The following is a 23,126-nucleotide window of genomic DNA, read 5'->3' as shown; positions in this document are numbered from 1 at the left end:
TTCCATTCTCCACGATTTTTAGTATGTAATTGACACAATGAAAAACACTAGGTTTATAGGTTTTCTTTTTCAAAATTTGCATAAAAAGTTTTTTTTTTTCAAAAAAGCGAAACCTATAAACCTAGAATATATTATGCTGAAGGGATCGACATCAAAATCAAAGTGATTTGTTAAGATTGTGTTCCTGCCGGTGAGTAAGGTTGCCAGAGCTCAACGAGGGGGGGGCGGGTTTAGGGTCGGCAACGCGCATGTAACTCCTCTGGAGTTGCAGGCGTACATATAGTCTAAAATCTCTAAGAATGAACCTTTGACACATCGCAACGCCCGTAGAACGTAAACGCGCAACACACTTTGGAATTATAAACAAAATCCCATAACGATACTTACAGTACATATGGTGCTACTTTACCACACTAGTGCGAAAATTAGCATATTACGTTACTGTGTCTAACATTTAAAGGGCCATATGTACTGTAAAACATTGTACGATACATGTGCGAATAGGTAATTCGCAACTCGTGTCGATTTAAAACACTCCCTTAGGTCGTGTTTTAATTTATCGCCACTCGTTTCGAATTTCCTATTTTGCGCACTTGTATCGTAATGTACTATAACGATATTACACCTTGTCATGTACGTAAACACAATATTTCACTTTTCATAAACATAACTTAATGAATGTTAAATTTTTTCATATCTTAGTTATTGAATATTTTACGATAACAATTTAGAATGCAAACAGTTACGGTCTACGTCTTTTTTTAGGGTTCCGTAGTCAACTAGGAACCCTTATAGTTTCGCCATGTCCGTCTGTCTGTTCGAGGCTTTGCTCCGTGGTCGTTAGTGCTAGAAAGCTGAAATTCGGCATGGATATTTAAATCAAAGCCGACAAAGTCGTACAATAAAATCTAAAATTTTAATTTTTTTGAGGGTACCTCCCCTACACGAAAAGTGGGGGTGATTTTTTTTTGCTTCAACCCTACAGTGTGGGGTATCGTTGGAAAGGTCTTTCAAAACTAATAGGGGTCTTCAACAAACATTTTTTGATAAAGTGAATATATTTGGAGATAATCGCTCCGAAAGAAAAAAAAATGTGTCCCCCCCCCTCTAACTTTTGAACCATAGGTCCAAAAAATATGAAAAAAATCGTGGAAGTAGAGCTTAAGAAAGACATTAAATGAAAACTATAGCGGACATGATCAGTTTACCTGTTTTTGAGTTATCGCAAAAAGTTTCTCCTTCATAGTAAAAAGACTTACTTTAGTTAGGTACTGACAGAGATGGGCATTTCGTAATTGATTCCTGATTTCATGATTACTCGAAATTACTTTTGGAATCTGATTACCGGTTCCCAGATTACTTTGTAATCTGACTAGCTGATTACTAAGTACAATTACATTTGAGGAATCTGGAATCATCTGTTGGAATATTAAAATTACTAGTAATTGGGAACCAGTGTAGATTCCTTATTACATGAATGGATTACTTGATTCCTTTCAGATTACTTCAAAATATATTTTGTTATACATAAAGCTATATTTCTGACTACAGACGTAAAGTATATTTCGATTTACTATATAGATGCATCTTATTTGTATCCAGTGTGCAGATTTCGAAAATTATGCCCATTTGAAATCCAAAATGGCCATCATTTTCGAAATCTGTATTCCCTAAAACCTATAAAACGACATCCATGACGATTTTTATGGCATACTGCATGGCCGCCATCTTGGATTCCAAAATGGGCATCATTTTTCGAAATCTCCACTCCTGAAAACCTATAAAACGATATCCATGACGATTTTTATCACGTAGTGCACGGCCGCCATCTTGGATTCCAAAATAATCATTATTTTACAGTAATTATAGAGTTTCACACATAAAATGTATTTGTCTTCTGGGATAAAAACGAAGGAAATTATTTTGACATTAAGTAATTGTAATTTAGTCTGGATAATATTACGTAATCAGATTACTCGAGTAATTGATTACCGAGGAATCACGATTACACTTGTAGTTAGATATATTCAATTCCGAAGGAATCAATTACGCAAGTAATCGGCGGGATTGACTACAGTAATTTAGATTACCAAAGGAATCGATCACTAAGGAATCATGATTACTGTAATGTAATATGTAATTTAATTCCAAAAGTAATTGATTATGCCCAACTCTGGGTACTGATTATGCAAATTTGCCTATTTGTTTAACTCGCGTGAAAGGTACCGTTTCATCCCTTGGTTAACAATTTACTATACTTTAAGTTCCAGTTTAGCTTATTGTGACGGAAGAGTAACTACGGAACCCTACACTGAGCGTGGCCCGACATACTCTTGGCCGGTTTTTTTAATTTAGTGTTGTGACCATGTTTGCTGTTCCGATTCATGTAACATTTCCGTAAGTCGATAAAAATCGATTATGTAATCAATAGGCAATATAAATATATTGTATTAATTATGGAAATATTATAATGTCATACATAATTAATAAGTAGATAACAATTATTAATTTGAGAAGATTTGTGATACTAAATATATAGGCATATAACAAGAAAAAATCTGTTGTAGTAAAACCGATTTGAACAATTCATAATTAATCGCTAATACGTCTTAGCCCCATCACTAATTACGTCAATACTCAAGTGTCAAAAGTTCATTCTTAGAGATTTTATACTATAGGCTACGGAGACTGCTTACCATCAGGCGGGCCGTATGCTTGTTTGCCACCGATGTATTATAAAAAAAAAGATTTAGAGGAAAACGTTTGCACCCGAAATGGAATTTCATAGAAAAATTACCGTTATTTCGTTAGATTCGAAAAGCTATTCTTCCCTCTTAAGACTGACTTGTAACTTAAAAATTAAATAAAATCTGCATTTCAATTACTTTATTACATTACAATCAATATTGCAAACAATCGACGTATAAAACACGTTAGACATCCCATCCACAGCCTCCTTGCTGTTTTGCCCCTGTGCTCGCTCGGAGGGCACGCGGACTAGATGGGACTTGCGGTGTCGGGTAAGTTATAACCGTAGCTTGTCTGACTTACCCCGTGGCTGGGTGGGGACAGGTGGAGCTACCAACCCACGCCCGTGGGGTAAGTGAAGTCCATCCCTGTGGCGGGGTGCAGCGCGTGGCCGGATTTGATTCCTGCGCTGCGCCAGTAGCCCGCGCATACATACATTGGTCTGTAATTGTAATGGGAGTCATTTGTAAACCAAGCTAAAATAGCATTTGATAGGGTATAGGAGACACATCACTGCAGGTCAACACTTCTCAGACAAAAAAAACTCTAAATAATACTTACTGCGACGTGTACAGAGGCATAATTATTACTGGTACACAGTAATATATCACAGAGTTTACAAAATTAATTTTAATCTAAAAAGCAACTTGAAATATTTTTAGTGGCATTTATATCAAAATGGTCCTACTTCTAATGCATTTGTTTTTTGAGCTTAAGTCAAATTGTAAGGAATATTGTGAAGAAAATAAGTATAAGACAGTAAAGAGTCTGTATAATAAATACCTCTAATTATAAATCCTCTATAAAAATTGAGTTGAGCAGCTAGCTAGGAAGAGAAATGTTGCTTTTCAAACTATTATAATTCTAACAACTACATATATAACCCCAACTACATATGTACCCAAGTACTTACGAAGCACCATCCATTCATGCTATGCACTGTTATCGTGTTTAATATGAAACCAGGCACAGCGAGATTAGAATGTATTTATACGAGTCCTAGAACATCGATCGAAACCGGTGATAGGACCAAATCCCTCGAAAAAAGACAGGCTAGCAATGGACTGATACATAAGGCTGCCTTTCCATCTAGACCAGTGCATATATCCGGCTGATACTTTGTCAGACGATAGTTAAGATGCTGTTTTAAATTAAAAAAAAAAAACCGTCAGCGGTTGTATCGCGGTGGAAAGACCGCCAGCTATTCACATGAAGATTTAAAAAATACTTGCCTTACCACTTTATGTGTAAATTGTGTCATTTGTTTATTTGAAACGGCTGATAGAATGCTATATGCAAAGTTTCATGATTTTGTTTTACTATGATAAAAAGGTAAAGCGCTCCTTTTTTACATGATCAAGCGATCAGCTGACGTTTTTACCACCGCGATACAACTGGCTGACGTTTTTTTTAACTAACAGTAGCATCTGAACTATCATCTCACAAAGTAGTATCAAACGGGAGGCGATGACAAACTTTTTTGGAGCGGCTGCTGACATCCACGAGGGTTCATCATATATAGCCGTTAACCACTATACGAGTTTTCGCCCGGGAGGCGATTGGTCACGGAAATCTGTTTCTGGCTCGCGGTCTAATGTAGGCGGAGATGAGAGGATACGTGCAGGAATCAAGTTATAGCATTGGTTATAATCCAGCGGAGCGGAGAAGACGTGGATTACAACCAATGCTATTACTTGATTCCTGCACGTGCACGTCTCTTATCTCTGCCTCAGCGAATATCGGTACTATATTTAGCTGTTTGTATGTGAATCTTAATTTGAATTGTAACCTGTCAATAATTTGCATGAAAAGCATTCTATGATGTAGCTTCATGATAACAGAGAACATTTGTGAAAAAATTATTGCATTAACATACAACATAATATACCTGTACCTATATATGTAATATAGAATAAAAAGCTAGAACGTTCATCCCAATTACTTTATTACAAAATTAGTATTGCAAATAACATTTCTTTGACATCACCAGACAAGGTTAAATTACACCACACTTGTAAATCACGTAGACAAAGCTGGGTTTCTTACCAGGGTGTCTGGCCTAGATACGAATATAGAGGCAGAAAGCTTTGGCATCTTGGCTAGGCCCCCAGGCACGAATATGGGTTATAACTGTACGGAGAAGAATAGCATGAAAAAATTAAGGGTCCCGCAGTCACGCTCTTAGCCTGATTTGACAGCCAGGGGCACAGATGGGGGCACAATGACTAGAAGTTATAGCAGCGGGGCCAGCACGGTGAGTATGAGTAGCATGAGTAGCACAGGTATGGGTAGTTAGGGCTTCCGCCGTCGCGCGCGTAGCCTGATTTGATACCGGCGCCCGGCCAGCATCCGACGTGGCAGCCCCTGCAAAGATTTAGTTGAATATTTGAATGCCATGTCCTGTAATGAAGGCGTAAGATGCCAGCAAATTGGGAACTTCGATATTCGCGGGTATAGCACAGACATACAGAGTTACTTTCGCATTCCTAATATTACGAGCGGTCTGGCCTAATGGGTAGTGACCCTGCCTATGAAGCCGATGGTCTTGGGTTCGAATCCCGGTAAGGGCATTTATTCGTGTGATGAGCAAGGATTTGTTCCTGAGTCATGGGTGTTTTCTATGAATTTAAGTATTTTAATCCTATATTTATCGTGTTTTGAGTACCCACAACACAAGCCTTCTTGAGCTTACTGTGGGGCATAGTCAATCTTGCGAGGATAGGACGCTAGATCAGATTAAAACTTAGACCAAACAAACGATGATAATACTAAGACGATTCAATAATACTTACATAATTCAATATGTAATATATAGCAGAAATAACTAAATTCACAACACTAATTTTATTTTAATATGTAATTGAAAATAATTTTGACGGCATTTATATAAAAAAACGTCAGTTTTATGACGACTTGCTTCTTTTCTGTTTTGAGGCTCAGTATAGATAATACTGCATGAAGGTTTATTTCCACTTTCCAGGTTTTGGAAACGCGAATATCTGAAATTTTGGAATTTCGGTATCGTGAATTCTGGGACTCACTCCCAAAATCTTGACGTCCCACGTTCCTGGAGTCCATTCATTTATACAATACAATAACGTCTAGTCATTTGATAGAGAGCGACCGTGAGTATTGTATTCTTTGGGCAAGAGGAATCTATTGATATATCATTTTTTTAAATCCGGCTAGAATCATAAGCTACAGGCTGTACTGAATCATCAGTACTTAAAGCCCTTCTTTCTGGAGAAGTCGCAGTCAAGTAAAATATTGATATTGGGGTGGATCATGTACAAATGTATACACAAAAGTAGAATTAATATTCCTCCGAGTTTCCTATTTTTTTTTTAATAGTTTCCTATTTAAATAATGTCCCCTGGAAGTGTATAAGGGCTAAAGCTAGAATCAGCAAGTGTTTTCTATAGCAAAATGTATTTTTTTCGCAAACATATCTAGACTTTTTTGTGTAGAATTTAATAAGCTTTAATGTTGTCTTACACCCACCATAGCGTAGATTTTGAGGAAAATGTGAATTTCTCTAGGATGGTATCGAAAATGTATTTCGAAGATGGCTGCGATTCCTCGAGGTCCCCAAATGTCAAATAGTATGGACATGAATATAGGGGCCTTTTATTTACATACATACCAAATTTCAGGACTGTCCAAGAAATTTCGAGGTTTTTTCTATTCCGATTGTGCTGTATTGTACGATGATAAATTGCAAAAGTAAACTTTTTATATTTTGTAAGACTTCTGCTGCCAAAAACGTAGCATTTTAAAAAGATCGTGTCTTTGTCTTTAAGTTGTTGTCCAAACATACTGTTGCTAAGTTCTTAGGTTGGGAAATCATGCGATTATGGTGTTGAGTTGCCACTTATTCATTCGGCAAACTGAAAATATGCGAAAAATTGGTAGCGAAATGATATTCGGTAAAATAATTTTCGGCAACTGATATAGAGAACCATCAGAAAGTAGCAGCCGCGGCAGCCACGATGTTACGGCATTACGGAAACCAGGGAACAAGGAAATATGGAGGCCTGGCGTGTTAAAATTCCTGACAGCCCCCGAGTCCCTCAATACTCTACGTCACGAAATCCAAGTCTTAAGACGTGTAATGCTCCATGATCGTTAAAAACATGGACTTTTATTTTATTTTATTTTATTCTATTACGGTCAAAATTTAGAATTAGGGCATCACTCGTCACACCTTCTAAATAAATAAAATTTTAATAAATTTTGTTTCTATTCGTCACGCTCCATTGGGCTGCCGCGTGCCGCCTATGTGGTACGCAAGCAAAAGTTCCTAGTAGGTGTAGGGTAGGGTAGGTAAGTAAAAAACACAAAATTGAGTAAAGTACTAATTTTATTAATTTCTTGCACCTAAAACATAAATGTTTTCTAATTATATTGTAACGAAATTTATTTTCCTTAGCTTGTTAATGCACTTTGGAATTACACTGTGTTTTAACTCAGCGCTAATCACATGTTGTCGTTTTGCCTCTACGAAGCATTTCCGCTTCATGCCGGGAAAGCCATGTTATCGGCTACGACGTAGCGCTACGACTGTAGCTACGCGTTGAATTTGCTTTGAGGTGCCGAGATGAGAGGATCATCATTCACATGTCGGCCTAATCCCATTGATGTACGTTTTACTTACATCAATGCCTAATCCCTATTAAAGAAACAGCTAGCCCCTGGGGAAAACGGTACGTGATATTGAGAGCAACAGTATGCTATACTATCCGTATTACCGAACACAGGCGCCTGGCAGCTGTTCACCATCCATCATGGTATATTTACCCATTTTTGCGGAAAACTTTCAGTCTTAAGAACCAATTAAAAACACGATAATTTCAATAAATTTATTACAAAACTGTTTCACTTGACAATATACGATGACCCGTGTCTACCAGTATTCACGTGACAGACAGTGAACCAGTAGACATTCCAGTGTCGTGTCTACCAGTAGGAGACGGGGAGCCTCGGGTACGGGTAGTCCTGCTTGCCGTCGATGCAGCGGCCGTCCCGCGGGCCGGACTTAACGCCCGCGCTGGGCCAGCACGGATCATTTGCTGGCCATACTGGAGGACACCTGTAAATTATGGAAGAATTATTTAATTATAATTAACAAAAATAAACCGGTTTTGTTCCAAGGCAATGGGGAAGGCAACTGTCATAGGTGTTTATAGATGGCGCCGTCATAGGTTTTTTCCGTTTTTAGTTTTGTTATATGAAATTTTTTTGGCCTAGATGCTTCCAACAAGACTTCCAAAAAATAAACAAGAATATGAGACAAAAAAAAATTCAAAGGTGTATGAGACTTCACTCTAATCCGCATTCGGCCAGGAGAAGCCCTTTCGAACATGAGAGGAGCCCTGTGCCCAGTATATAGTGGGACGTAGGCTGAATTCTTATACACGACACGAACGTAAATACGAACGATACCTACGTAAAAACGACTGAGGGAACTTATTGCAATATAATTATGGTTCACATCTGATTATGACCGGACATAAACTTCATACTCGTACTGCTACACAGATGATGGTGGAAATCATGGACCTAGAATACTAATTGTTCCTCTATGGTGGAAATATGAACTAACAAAAAGAAAATACTTACCTAAGCATGATGCTGTTTAGTTGTTTAATTTGTACGAAGAGAAATATCTATTGTTAAAGTGGTCGTATTTTTATATATTTTATGTATTTTATATAAAAAAGGTTGCAGTTAATATTAAACAGTTACCCAGACGGTTACTCAAGTACGAATGTGTCAAATTGCTCAAAAAATCTTCTGTTTTTCAGTAACTTGTTCCATTTTCAAAAATAAATGGTTTTTCTGTGGTGCCAGCGTCTAGTGTGCGACAACAAACTGCGGGACTCGAAAGTGGTGGTGGTCCAGTGGTCTCGTTTTCATTTATTAAAAATATTATATTATATTATATTATATTATATTAGCTGTATAAAAAGTCCTTTATACAGCTAATATATTATTATCTAGAATCTAGAAAATTTAAGGTACTATTGCTCTGCAATAGAATGCTAATAAACGTACTTATTGAGTATGCTTAATATGAGCATGCCTTTAAACTGTTTGCTATTTGCCACTAAAAAGCATGCGTAAAAGTAGCATGTCGTAAACACACATGCTAAAGAAGAGACGCTTTTCGTACATTGAGAATTTCGTAAAATATCTGATTATTAAACAAACGACGGCATCTACCTAATTACATTTTTATAATCACTTATTATTGACTGCATTAACAATATGGTCTATGGCGTAGAGACGATATATGGTGCTACGAGTGTAAATGCACTCAATGTTGCATGTGTGTGTTGTGTAACTCTTCTCGTGCATGAGAGGAAGCCTGTGCCCAGCAGTGAGACCTACATGGACTGGATCAAACATGTGTTATTATTTTATTACAAGCTTTCATTTAATCTGCAGTGTTTGCAATTTGTTTGTTCGGGTCAAATCGTGTATATATTTAAATGTAAGTTGTGTGACAATGCAATATTATGGTAGCACCGAGCTGATCTGATGACGGATACAGGAGGTGATCATTAGAACTCTCTGATAAAACAATGAAAACTAATTGTATTGGGGTTTGTTAGAACTGTCTCGATGAGTATTAGTTACCTCTTGAAAGAAAGTACAGTTAGAGATAAAATCTAAGTATCAAATTTTTTTTTTGATAACAAACTTGTTCCAGGAATGTAGTGTAATGTAGCCCGCATGAGTCACATTACGAAGAGCTCTCTCGAGATGCACCTTGACTACCCCACCGGCCTACTAACCCTCTAGGCTAGACGATGTAAGCTTACACAGCGCTCTAAGCGCTGCTGGGGGTTGCTACGTGCGCAAACCGATTTCCCCCCAAAATTCTACGTCAGTACGTAGAGGCACCCCGCGCGAGCCACCCGCTACGCTCCACCCTCGCGTGTCTTTTGTTTTTGCAGGCCAATTTTCATTAATAAAAACCCAACCCTGTGAATAATAAAGAGGGTTATTTTTGTAAAAAAAACTTGTTGTTTCGTTTAAATTGTGCGTGTTTATTTTTATCTGTGCAACTTGATGAGATTAAGCTAATCGTTTGCGTGTATTGCCGTTTTTTGAATGTGAGTGTGTGAAAAGTGCGTTTTTTGGATTTGGATGTGTTATTAATGAAAAGTAAGTTTAATTAACCGCTTTAAGTATTCTGCTGATATTTGAATGTTCTGCAATTTTCAGTTGGAGTTAATTCTTTTGTTTCTAATAATTGTAATTTTAAAACGTTTTATGTAAATGTGGTTAAAATCGTTGTCGTGCTAGCCCGGGGTTTATTGCAGCATTGTTAGGAACAGGGCAAGCACGATAAGCAATTAGATTATGCATTAGGGCTGATTAATCAATTAATTATGTACATTATTACTGTATAATATTTTTTTAGGGTTTGTTTACAAAAATGGCATTTTTACCGAATTAGTGACCATTTATATATTTTTTTGTAATTAATTAGAAGTCGAATGTAAAGTACAGTCGGCAACTAATATATAAAAATAAGGATGTGATCATATCTGACAACTTTGACTGGCACTATTTCATGCTGATCGTGCACTGTTTTCTATCATTTTTGCATCTCATCGATTTCTTGAGGTCTAGATATCATTATTTAAAAAATCGATTTGATCTCTTTTTCGATTCACTTTAAGGTAAGTTAATCTCATAGAAATAAGATTTATTTTTTAATTAGTGTCTGTGTTGGCGGCGTCAACTTTATATGAGATTTTTTCAGTTCAGGATAAGCTTGCGCCTCAATTTCAGCCCTGTAACCGTTTTGTGAAGGTTACATGTAAATGGCCAGTGGCGAATTAATTAGCACAAGCTTTTACTAGCCAGCCAGTAAAATCATAACCATAAAAACTTCGTTTAGGGAAAGTGCTGTTTTTCCTCTGACGACATGGACCTTTTCTGAAATCTAAGGGCTTTCGGTGATTAATTATGATAATTTCTGATTAATGATGTACAAATTGTCATTTGAATCTAATCTTTGCCGTTAATATAATTATTCTCATTACTACCATCACTTCTTATAACTCTACTCGAATGAGATAAACCTAAAAGAGGAGGGAATTATAACATCCCTGCCCTGCTCGCCACCCCCTAAGGCCGCCACTGGTAGTATTGTTAGACCCTCGCGTGCGTCCGAACTGACTTTGCTTAAATTAATTAATTCACTAAATAGCATGGTTTTCCTGGTATGTAACGAAAATGCTTGTAGAAACTGGGCGACCATGTGTCAAGCTCTGAATGGAATAAGCAACGTGTTACTGGTATTATTAATTCTTGTAAATACCTGGTAATTTGGATAAACATATGGGTGCTGTATATTTTAATTACCAGGTAGTTAAATAATATATAACGCATTGTCCTACATTTATAAAATGAAACAGTTCAAGGACTAAGAAAATTGTAAGCTTTGTCTTCTATTTGTGAACGTTTCTTAAATAAAATGCCACTTCCATAAATTTTGTATTTCTTCATAAATTTTGTGTTTTTTGTACTCAGAACCACGAGCTCTTTCGATCCTAATGGGGTAAAAAATGTCCCAGAGCATTTTTCCTATTGTGTTACAATTTCCCCATATACTATGTTTGGCGGTGACAAAAAGGATTTTTTTAAATGTAAGTATGGAAGTTTTGGGACACTTTTCTCCTATAAAGGGTAAAAGGGCTCGCTTTTTGCCACTTTTATATAGTCAGGATTGATTAGAAATAACCCAAAAGTGGCAAAAATATCACAAAAAAACAACAAAAAAGAAATGCTCTTGTACAAGTATCATTATTATGCGCTTTATAACTAGCAAAATGGCGGCGAATGAGTGCCGAAGTTATTGGAGCCCAACAAAAACACTGTAAAAATATAATTACCATTAAGTAATACCATTTAAGTACCTAGTACCATTTTCATGGAATAAAGTGTTAAAATATAATATAATTTTCGCAGGTAATAATAATATGTCTTTAACGACAATAGCGACCAAATAAGTGGTAGTAGCTGAAGGGATCTAACGTCCGACTTTCAACCGCGGGTTCAAATCCTGGCTCGTACCAATGAGTTTTTTGGAACTTATGTAGGTACGGAGTATAATTAGAAATTCACAACTAGCTTTTTGGTGAAGGAAAACATCATGAGGAAACCTGCATACATCCGCAGAGAAATTCAAAAGTGTATGTGAAGTCCTGGAGCGTGGAGAGATGAGAGGACAGCTGTGCCCAGCAGTGGGATGTATATAGGCTGAACATTAACGATTAAATAATAATAGGTAATCAAGCGTAAAGTTCAACCAACCTTAGTATTGCACGTTGTTATATTAAATATCGATTTCTGGTGGTCGAGATTTTAATTAGAGTCCAACTAGTACGAGTATTAATTAAAGACTTAGACCAGTATTTGGATTTAGATCCAAATTCAACAGATCTTTCGTACAATTTGGTGTTGACTTATAAATTGTTGAAGATCTACGCATTTTAAGTTTAAGAGTTGTTTTAGGGCTCCTCTACACGATGGCCCAGGGTAGGCCAGTCTAAGGGACGCAGCTATGCGGTGGAATGAGATAGCGATATCACTTGCTCCCTCTAACGCATAAATGCGTCCTTTGGACTGGCCTACGCTGGGCCATCGTGTAGAGGAGAGGAGCCATTACTCTAACTGCTATACAACTTATGGTTATTCATAAGAGGTAACGTTTGTCCTGATTTATCAAAATTCTTACATAAAATCCACGCCAGCTCTCTTGAATATGGCGTGTTACATTCTGTCGCAGAACCTTTAATGTCTAGACAAAGTCCTTGCCAGTGATATTGGTTGGGTGTTGCCAAACCAATCCGAATCTAGGTCAACGAACTGCAACGCATGCGGGACGAGTCAATATTTTAGGTAATCATTGTAGTTATAAGCATGGAGAAATCTTTAGCCACGTTTTCACTTGTTCTGAACAGTTTTGAGCGATCAATCCTTTGTTCAATAACAGTGGATTGCTCGCTCAGAATTGTTGAAAACGCGATTTGTTTTTTTTTTTTTTTTGTAGAATCCCTGTACTTACCTAGTAATTAAAATCAAATGACGTGTAATAAAAATTGAAATGAAACTTAAATATACAAAATGTTATTAAAAATGTAATTTACCTGTGTAAATGTAAACAATAGGTGCTTTTATTGAACACATAATACGAAACAGGAATAATTAAATAAAAACTAATAATATAAAATTAACTAAAACAAAAACTATTAACTTCAAAATGTTCTTCTTTAGCATTCCTAAACGCAAACTTTTGTTAATATTGTCACCAATGTGCGGAATAATAGTTATTTACGATACAAGTGCGAAAAATAGAAAATTCGTAACGAGTTGCAAATTACTTCTTCGCACATGTATCGTACAACGTTTTACAGTACATATGTACTGTAAAATATTATGTACTGTAAAACGTACGATACATTTGCGAATAAGTAATTTGCAACTCGTTTACATTTACCTGTAGTTTACATTTTTAATAACATTTTGTAAAATACATGTACATTTTGTCAACGTGCTTTTGCTAAATTTTGTAAAAGTAACTAATTTGTTCGTTAAAAATGTACCTTTTACTAGCTAATTAAAAAATAACGATTGTGCGCATGATGGCTGTTATTTGTGGGCGACGAATCGGTTCATGTTATTACTAAGAAAGAAATGTAGGTAATATTAAAGTTAACTATGTACCACGACGTCTGAAATGATTCCTACATAGCTAATACAATTAGGAAGGCAAGCAACGCGGGACGCAGACACAGAATAATGCGATACAGGAGGAAGTCCAGAAAGTTGCGAATTAACGTCAGGCGGGGGGAGCCGCGTAATTACGGTTATTTATGGGTGGAACGTCGGTTCATCTTGATTCTAACTTTGGAAGGAATGCGTAACAAGCTGATCAGAAGCTCAAAGAAAAAAAAGAAAAAGAAATAAAGAGAATAAAAAATAAATAAAAAGAAAAAATAAAGAGAAGGTGAAAGAACGTGAAGGGAAGGCCAAGTGCAATATTATGGTACCATCGAGCTGAACTGATGATGGAGCCGTGAGAACTCTGTGATAAAACAACGTAACCTAATTGTGTTTGGGGTTTTTAGAATTGTCTCGATGAGTAGGTATTAGTTATGCGTGGAAAGTCAGCGATAAAAGCTTGTCCCAAAAATGAAATTTTTGCCAAAAACTTATTTGTTTGTTAAACCAACAGTTTTGAAGTAATAAACCCATTAATTTGACATGCATTTTGAATTTTCTTGTAAAAAACGCATTTAACTGATTTGCAAGACCGAAGTGATCCCATAAGTGTTCCGTGAACAAAGCTTTGTACGGAACACTAAAAATTAGAGTTTTCTGAAAACGATGAGCGAAGGCTCTACAAAAGACTTGGGGTCTCTAACAAGTTTCGACATACCTATATAAGTCTGAAAAGACAGTAGATTCTTAACCCTTTACCAGGCTAAGGGATATATATTTCCCACATGCGGCTCTTCAATTTTCGATGAGTAGGACTGACATTCGATTGTTATTTTTGAACTGTCAGCCTGGTAAAGGGTTAACCATTCACGTGCTTGATATTTTTCACTGACTTCTATTATAATAATAAAATAAGGGTGACAGCTGGCAACTACAGTTGTCAGAAGCACGTGAGTGACTATAGCAGGGGACTCAAAGTACTCGATTCTTTACCAACACTGCCCTGTGCTTGTAATCTTGTCACGCATTCCCATTTTGTCTTAGCAGTTTAATACAATAGGGGTTCGTTCGCCGAAAGGATGAAATAGACCATTACCATGCGAAGACACAGGATACGGTTTGATTATTACGGCTGTTCAGAGTTAAACACCCTCTAAAGTACGTAAGTAGTTCTAGTTTTAGTTGCAATAAAGATAATTTGAAACAGAGGTGGATTGTCAAAGAATACTTTGTAGTCACAGTAAATTTACTGCCATATTTCGAATTGATGAAATTATTTTATGAATTAAATTTAATGATTGATGAATTAAAAAAAAAACAAATAGGCCAAATGTATGGTGGTAGCAATGGCGCCATAACATTGACCTATGCTTTATTAGATGACGTCACTTTTTCATATTTAACAAATTTAACACATATCAGCAGTGAAAGAATAAGGAAAGACAAATGGTGTTCTAAAAGTTTTAATCATGAGTCGAAAGATGGCAGTAAATTTACTGTAGCTACAAAGTTTACTTTGACAATCTACCTCTATTTCAAATTCTCTTTGGTTGCAATTATATAATATGACAGTTAAAAATTTTCTTTTCGGTGCAGTAAAATGGTGTATGTTTTATTTTTAAACAAATTATGTGCTAAGAAATATTTTTTAACTCTTAAATGAAATATCAGAGTTAAACCAATTTTTACCCGACTGCCAAAGGGAGGAGGGTAATGTTTTTCGAGTGTATGTATGTATGTATGTATGTCTGTTTCTTTGTGGCCTCCTGTAGCCTAAACGGCTTGATGGATTTTGATGTATGAGGTATCGTTAGATTCGTCTTGATCACTGGAGTGTCATAGGATGTTTTTTGGGGGTAACTAAAAAGTTATAAAATATATATATATATATATATTATAAAAAAAACTAAAAACCCGACTGCACACTATAAAAGAGGAAAACAAGCCCCACAAGAATATGTGTTGTTCCGGAATTTTGCGACGGCTCATGGGAGCCTGGGGTCCGCTTGACAACTAATCCCAAGATTTGACGTAGGCACTAGTTTTCACGAAAGCGACTGTCATCTGACCTTCCAACCCCAGGTAAACTAGGCCTTGTTGGGTAAATTAGTCCGGTTTCCTCACGATATTTTCCTTTACCGAAAAGCGACTGGTAAATATCAAATGATATTTCGTACATAAGTTCTGAAAAACTCATTGGTACGAGCCGGGGTTTGAACCCGCGACCTCCGGATTGCAAGTCGCACGCTCTTACCGCTAGGCCACCCACCAGCGCTTATGGAACCAATCTTGGATTGAAAAATCGTAGGATCAAATAATATGTACTTAACACTTTTCCATACGATTTATCGACCACATGACGCTCCGATAGAATTTAAATGTTGGCATTCCGATTTATGGGAAATGTGACTTGTTTCCAAATTAATCATCAAAGCTGGATTAATTGGAATGTACTTGGATTCTTTGGGAAAACCTTGTACATTAGGGCGGCCTGGAAAAGTGTTAACCTAACCTAACCTAAACATAAAATTCAGGCGATTTCCTTAAATTCCACAACCTTCCCGCGTGCTAAATTAAACAGATGTAGCGCTGAATAGCTTTAAAATAGCTTCGACGGAAGTCTACGAAATTGGGGCGAACTAATTTCTTGGACGTAGTTATTTATTTACGAAATATTCTAAGAATGTGACTTAGGCCTACATTGTGCGATATGGAGGATTTTTATTACACCAGGAAAAATCCTTCCTTCCTCCTGCCCTTATCCCACGTTATGTGGGGTCGGCACAACATGTTCTTCTCTTCCATTCTCCTCTATCTTTCGTCACCTCAGCACTCACTCCTTTCATTCTCATATCCTCTTTCACACAATCCACCAGGAAAAATGATGTTTGAATACAATGCATTTGCTAATTCTTATCCTCTACGTTTTATTAAGTTTCTTGAGTGCCCTTAGCGAACCGGAGGAGTTCGTAGCAGGATAAGGTTCTGAATAAGATGTGTTGGCGATTTGATCGTAGCAGGAGAACGTTGAATGAGGGCAGCGCACGACCGATCGCTGTGGAGAGCCTTGGGTCTAGCAGTTGAGATTAATACAAATAAAACATTTAAATATATTTTTAAAGGATATTAAAAAAACTCCCCTTTTAAAAGTTATTAACTCTGTGTTTATGAATGTAGCTTTGCTCGGTTTAAAGGCTTATGTTTATTTTTATGAAAAAATATTAAGCATAGAAATGATTTTAAGCGAAAAGAGAGGCGTGAAAAGGGTTTACCTGTTCGTTGATTTTTTTTATGTCGTTTAGGAGTAATTAATTAAAATCTAAATTCGTAAAACTTAAAAGAATAAATGTCTCTTCCTAACAAACGAAAATGTCAAAATAACGGATACCTACAGTTAAACGTTTATTAACGGCTCGTTAACTTTGACAGACGCTAATGAATAACTCCATTAAAATTTATTGAAACGTCTTAAAATAATAATTGTATTGTTCCGTCCAGTCTCACCTTTAAAAAACCTTTCTTACCTTTTCAAGTTAAAGCGACCAACAGTCAGCCGGTCTAACCTGACCTGAACCAATTCAAGTCTCCTTCAATTGGGGAACGATGCACAGAATACAAGAGGCAGAGAGTTCGTTTAATTTCATTGGAAAAACAGTAAGAATATTTTAATACGATTTCTTAACCACAAGCAGCATTGAAACTTTAAAATTAGGGGGCCTAGACAAAATGCCAATCGTTTGCGCAGTAGCGAATGAAACGCTAATATGGAAGAGTGAAATAGAGACATCACCCGTTTCATTCGCTACGGCGCAAACGATTGGCATCTTGACTAAGCCTTTTGTCTGGCGTTCGCGTTGTCACGGCTTTTTGGGGTCCCTGGTCTGATTTGCAACTAATCCCAAGGCACTAGTTTTTACACTGCCAACTGACCTTCCAACGCAGAGGGGAAAATAAGCTTTATTGGGATTAGTCCAGTTTTCTCACAATGTTTTTCTTGACCGAAAACCGCTCAACTTTAAAATCTGATCCGTATAACCACGACACTACTGTGTAATACTGTATAATCAAAATCAATTTTTTAAAGATTCATTCGGTCGCTTCGTGAGCTGTTCAGACAAAATACCCGAAATCACAGAGTAGATAATAATACTATTGTACAGAGTTATCAACGTTATCATAGTCACTAATCATGTTGTCCCTCCTAACTCATGCCTTTTCTCCTGTTCTCATTTCTTTAAGTACTAGGTGAAACTATACATAGACATAGACATAACATATGACATAATATACATTTAAATACTTATGGACTATCCATGGTTCACAAAGAGGCTCGGCCTCGTTTGGGGACCACTGTTAACTTTTTTGATGTACTTAATGCTTTTTTGCCTCATTGAACCTTTTCATTTTCATTTATACAATTACTATCTACTCGAAGTGATCGCATTGAGTGACATATCACTGCCCAAAGTAACCAACAATCTAACCGCCTATTAACATAAATACGGGCCGCAAAAACGCATTAAATATGATTTTTAATAGTGTTTTCTTGAAAATAATAACATAGATAACGATGAAGTAGCGCTACTCAACCTGGAACTCTTTTATTAAACAACATTATTACCTGTATTGCTCTCTCTTTTATATTTGTCTATTTTGAATCCTTTAAATAAAACTAGGCCATACATTTATAACCCCTTCGTATTTTTTTCAATTTTTAATGAATACGTAAAATTATTATAATCTAAAAAAAGTACACCATCTGTTTTTCTTTGTGCCATGACAGATCTTTGTAGAATGGTTTTATTTTTGGAACGACAAAGGGAATTTTGTACTTTTCACAATGAAAGCCTATTTATTTGCATTTGCTTGTTATTATATATATTTCGGGGATCTCTGAAACGGCTCTAATAATTTTGATGAAATTTGCTATATGGGGCAGAAAATCGATCTAACTAGGTCTTAAAATCTCTGGAAAACCGCGCATTTTTGAGTTTTAATATGTTTTCCGAGCAAAGCACGCTCTCCCAGATATTTTTATTATTACTTATTATAGTTCGTTGGTTAACCCTGGAACACGTAAGTGGCCCTAAGTATGCTAGTAGTAGTTTTGCCAATACTTAGATACTTCCATATTTCAACCGGTTCACTAATGTTTAACCAAAACAATGTTGGCAAATTTTCATTTTACAAAAAACGTTTCACCAAAGTATTAATCATCGGTAACAAACTATAGACCAATCACAATTGTCCCCACAATATCAAAAGTGGTAGAATCATTAATATCTCACACTATAATGAACCACATGGAGACAAATAACCTTTTGAGTGACTCTCAGTATGCATATAGAAAAGGAAGATCAACTACCTCAGCAGCATTGCAGCTTACAAATGAAATCATAAAAACACTAGACAAGAGACAAAAAGTAGCCGCAATATTTTTAGATCTATCAAAGGCCTTCGACAGTATTGATCATCAATTGTTATTACTAAAAATAAAAATGTATGGCATTAATGGATCTGAGTTGCAAGTTTTAGAGTCATTCTTAAATAACAGAGAACAGACAGTGGAAATTGAAATAGAGGGAAAGAAAATAAAATCAAAACCAAGAACGGTTCCAAATGTAGGAGTACCTCAAGGGTCAGCGCTAGGCAACACTCTATTTTTGCTGTTCATGAATGATCTTGCAGAACTAGACATAGATGGTAAATTTATAATATATGCAGATGACACTACTATAGTCGTGAAAGGCAATACCAATCAAATAATTATAGAAAAAATAAAATTAATAATGGAAACTGTGCATACGTGGTTTAACGATAATGGCCTTACTTTAAACTCAGACAAGACCCATGTTATGTTCTTTAACGGAAAGACTGCTATCAGTGATGAAGTAAAAATAGATTTATCAAATGGTTCCTGCTTAAAAAGTTCTAATATGGTTAAAATGTTAGGCTTTACCATTGATCCCGCTCTGACATGGAAAACTCATATAGACCATGTATGTGCTAAAATGGCAACTGGCGTTTACGCCCTTAAACAACTACGTACAATTATTTCACGTGAGTGTCTAATTCAATCATATTATGCTTATGTACACTCCATTATGTCATATGGTATAATACTGTGGGGAAACTCATCAGACCATGAGAGAGTACTGAAAATGCAAAAGCAGGCTATAAGAGTGATCATGAATGCCGGATACAAAGACACATGCCGAGAATTTTTCAAAACCCTGAAAATCATGACGTCAGTGGCTCAATACATATTTGAAACTATTATGTTTGTTCGGGAGAATATACACATGTTTCGAAAGAAAGGAGCATCTGAGCGCCCGAATCGTTACCCAAACGACCTCTGTTTAAGCCCCCACAAACTCGCTATGTCAAAAAAAATGCCAGGAGTTATTGGTCGTAAACTGTATAACAAATTACCCCAACATCTCAAAAAAGAACCGTGTAAATGTTACAAATTATGACATGCATGCACTTTAGTTTTAAAATGCCTGACTAGTCGCACTTGTTAGTAGTATAGATATTATGTACATGATGTATATTTTAAATGTACCTATTACCATGTGTGATGAATAAACTATTATCTATCTATCTATCTATCTATCTATCTATCTATCTATCTATCTATCTATCTATCTATCTATCTATTATTTGGCAAATATGTTATTCCGCAAATGTATCATTTTACAAAAAGTCACTTGACAAATAATCATTTAGTAAATAATACATTATTACAATATGTCAAAATACAAAGTATCAATTTTATATTTTTCATGTCACCTGGTAATATGTTTAGCAAAATACATTCACCAAATGTCATGTAACACATTGTTATTTGATAAAAACGTCAGTGTTGAAGGTACTATTCTGCATGGTTGCAATTTTCATTTGGGCCAGATTATTTTGAGGTAAGTTACTTAGTTGAAAGACAAGCAAGCAATCGTTGCTTACATTTTTCGCGTTGTTAAAAAAAAATAACCTCGAAGCCTAAGGCGGGAGCAAAGCTCCCGCCTTAGGCTTCTAACCTAACCTATCCGAGTCGGATTGCCCCGACAGGTCTGGCTCGCTCGCTTACAACATTTCAAGTGGAGCAAGTTAAATATCTTTACTTTTTAATTATTCCATGCAATAGTTATCAACTAATTTTCTTTTTTTTTTCAGGATAGTCAAAAGTAGCGGCATGGCGAAAAAGTATGCACAAAATGCACATTTTAACAAGGATATTAAATGTCTACTCGCGCTCAGCCATCTAAACGAAACAGATATTCCACTATATTTTAACAAATATTTAGAAAACCTGACTGATGAAGATAGCAAAACTATTGCATATTGGTTTGAAGAAAACGATTATTCAGAGGTAAAATTATTAAAATCGCTGTCAGTTCATTTAAAATTACAATAATGATGATTGAAGTGTGTAAAATGTATAATTAAAATATATGATTTGTTTCAAAATTAAATGTTTCAATTCGACCCATAATATAAATAATTAGTACAGAAACACATGTCAAATAATACATTATAGCAAACATTTTTTGACCAATGATAGATTTATTTGTTAACTTTGTTGTTAAATAATCATTTGTCAAAAAGATCTGTTATGAAATGAAATTTTATTAGTTAATTTATTTGGTAATAAGAATAAATTGTCAAAAATATTGTTGTAAAAAAATGATTTGCTAAAATATAATTTTGCCAGTAGTTGGTTGCCAAGTGTCAATTTGCTAAACATCTTTTGGCCAAACGACAGGACACCATTTCAACCACATTTGGCTCGCAAATAAACTAGGGAATCTACCATAGAAGTGCTAAAAACAGTAAGTGTGGCCCTAGACCCCCTTGGGGCTATGTGAAACTCACTTTGTTAATTAATTAGTAAGATCTTCATTACTCATTAGTTTGATAATTCTAGCTAAAAGGTAGAAAGGGACTCTAAATGAAAAAGAAAAATGCTAAACCACGCTAAACTAAATTCGCCAACAAACTGTCAAGCTGTTTGGCGAAAAATATGTAAAATGAATATTGCTGTGTCTTTATTGAGTAAAAAAAATAAAATGTGGTGTACATTAGGTAGACTATTTAAAAAAATAATTAAAATAGGTTTTTTATCCATAACATTTTCCAATACAATAGTTTTAAATCATTAGTTACATTATGCGTGGTACCATCCATCCTACTATCACAGCTAGAACACTTAGGTATCCGTGGAAATGCCTTAAAATTATTTGAAAGCTACTTTACCGACAGGAAACAAGCGACCGTTATCGATAGTTACAATAAAGATACAAAAAGTGTTGAAAAAGTACAATCAGAATACAAAGCTGTAAATTTGGGCGTTCCTCAAGGCAGTATTTTAGGGCCTCTTTTATTCCTTATCTATGTCAATGAGTTACCAAATATTATCGAGGAATTATGTGTAATGTTTGCCGACGATGCAACAATTTTATTTTCTGGTGAAACAATAGACGATGCTTTTTGCACAAATATCAGTAAACCTGTAAAGACTGTCGTCAGTTGGTTAAAAACAATAAACCTAAACGTAAATTTAACAAAAATTAAACTTATGCAGTTCAGGAACTATAAACAAACTTCGATAAATTTGAATGTGATGGAGTCGGGCATTTTACTAGAAGAAGTAGACAACATAAGTTTCCTAGGCTTAACAATAGATGCTCAATTGACCTGGAAACATCATATAGAGAAGATTAATAACAAAATTTCCAGTCAATGTTACGCATTATCTATATTATCAGAAACGTGTTCTGAAGATGTTGTTATTAGTGCGTACTATGCCAACATATATTCTCCACTTACGGTGTCATATACTGGGGCAATTCCGTAGACGTGGAGTCCACATTCATTTTGCAAAAGAGGTGATTAAGAATTATCTATCGTATTAACCACGGACAATCACTGAGAAATGTTTTCAAGAACAAAGGACAAGAATTACTTTACAACATTAGCTTCCCTCCGCGATAACCTTCGCTCTCAATATAAGTACAATTTAAAACTGCCTCTAGTCAGAAATAAAACTTACGATAAAAAAGCACATATATTACTGCCATTCGAGTCTTTAATCAGCTTCCAGATGAATTAAAAATGTTAGATGACATGGAATTTATGCGTAGTTTAAAAAAATGGCTTATTAAGAATGAATTCTACTCTCTAAAGGATTTCTTTGAATTATATTCGTCATGATACCGTATACTCTGTATAGATTGATATGATATGTGTTTAATGGAAATGTGTTTCTTACTTTTAAGTTAGTTTTAAGTGTATATTGTATACCCGAATTGGGTTACCGTTGAAACTTACACATGTAATTAAATAACACCTCTGTAACACGGTTACAATAAATAATTATCTTATCTTATCTTATTAAAGTCAAACATGCACGGGTTACTTTGTAAGAAAATTTCCAAAATAAAATTATCCTTGTTCATTTCTCTTAAGTATATTACGATACTTACTAAAAATTAGACCAACTCAAAGCTTTTATAATTTTCATAGTCCCAAATAGCCCCAAGCGATGCTACTGTACACATTGTACCTACTCAAAATGTCTCCCTAGGGGCGCGGTACCTTAGTCTAAAACTTTGATTGCTTGCCAACTTTTCCCGACGTTG

General features: G+C 35.7%; 1 protein-coding gene and 4 long non-coding RNA genes across 8 annotated transcripts in view; 1 reads left to right on the top strand and 4 right to left on the bottom strand.

The window, feature by feature from the left end:
• Positions 1-23,126, bottom strand: part of LOC133516485 (uncharacterized) — a 469,629-nt gene that overhangs the window by 73,426 nt on the left and 373,077 nt on the right. The gene's annotated exons all lie outside the window — the stretch shown is intronic.
• LOC133516705 (uncharacterized) lies at positions 2,872-3,829 on the bottom strand. Its single transcript, XR_009799261.1, has 2 exons — positions 3,310-3,829; positions 2,872-3,190 (listed from the first exon to the last, which is right to left on the bottom strand). It is a non-coding gene; the product is annotated as an uncharacterized LOC133516705 (long non-coding RNA).
• LOC133516704 (uncharacterized) lies at positions 4,677-6,081 on the bottom strand. The gene is made up of 2 exons (XR_009799260.1): positions 5,541-6,081; positions 4,677-5,112 (listed from the first exon to the last, which is right to left on the bottom strand). It is a non-coding gene; the product is annotated as an uncharacterized LOC133516704 (long non-coding RNA).
• Positions 7,594-8,606, bottom strand: LOC133516483 (uncharacterized). The gene is made up of 2 exons (XR_009799233.1): positions 8,368-8,606; positions 7,594-7,837 (listed from the first exon to the last, which is right to left on the bottom strand). It is a non-coding gene; the product is annotated as an uncharacterized LOC133516483 (long non-coding RNA).
• The window catches only part of LOC133516471 (multiple C2 and transmembrane domain-containing protein), a 225,741-nt gene continuing 211,844 nt past the window's right edge, over positions 9,230-23,126 (top strand). For all 3 annotated transcript variants that reach the window (XM_061849432.1, XM_061849433.1, XM_061849431.1), the window contains exon 1: positions 9,230-9,918. The gene's annotated coding sequence lies outside the window, so the exon portion shown is untranslated. The remainder of the gene's footprint in view (positions 9,919-23,126) is intronic.

This window comes from Cydia pomonella, chromosome 3 (genome assembly GCF_033807575.1).
Source record: "Cydia pomonella isolate Wapato2018A chromosome 3, ilCydPomo1, whole genome shotgun sequence".
In the NCBI taxonomy this organism is placed as follows: domain Eukaryota; kingdom Metazoa; phylum Arthropoda; class Insecta; order Lepidoptera; family Tortricidae; genus Cydia; species Cydia pomonella.
This window is presented reverse-complemented; position numbering and strand designations above follow the sequence as displayed.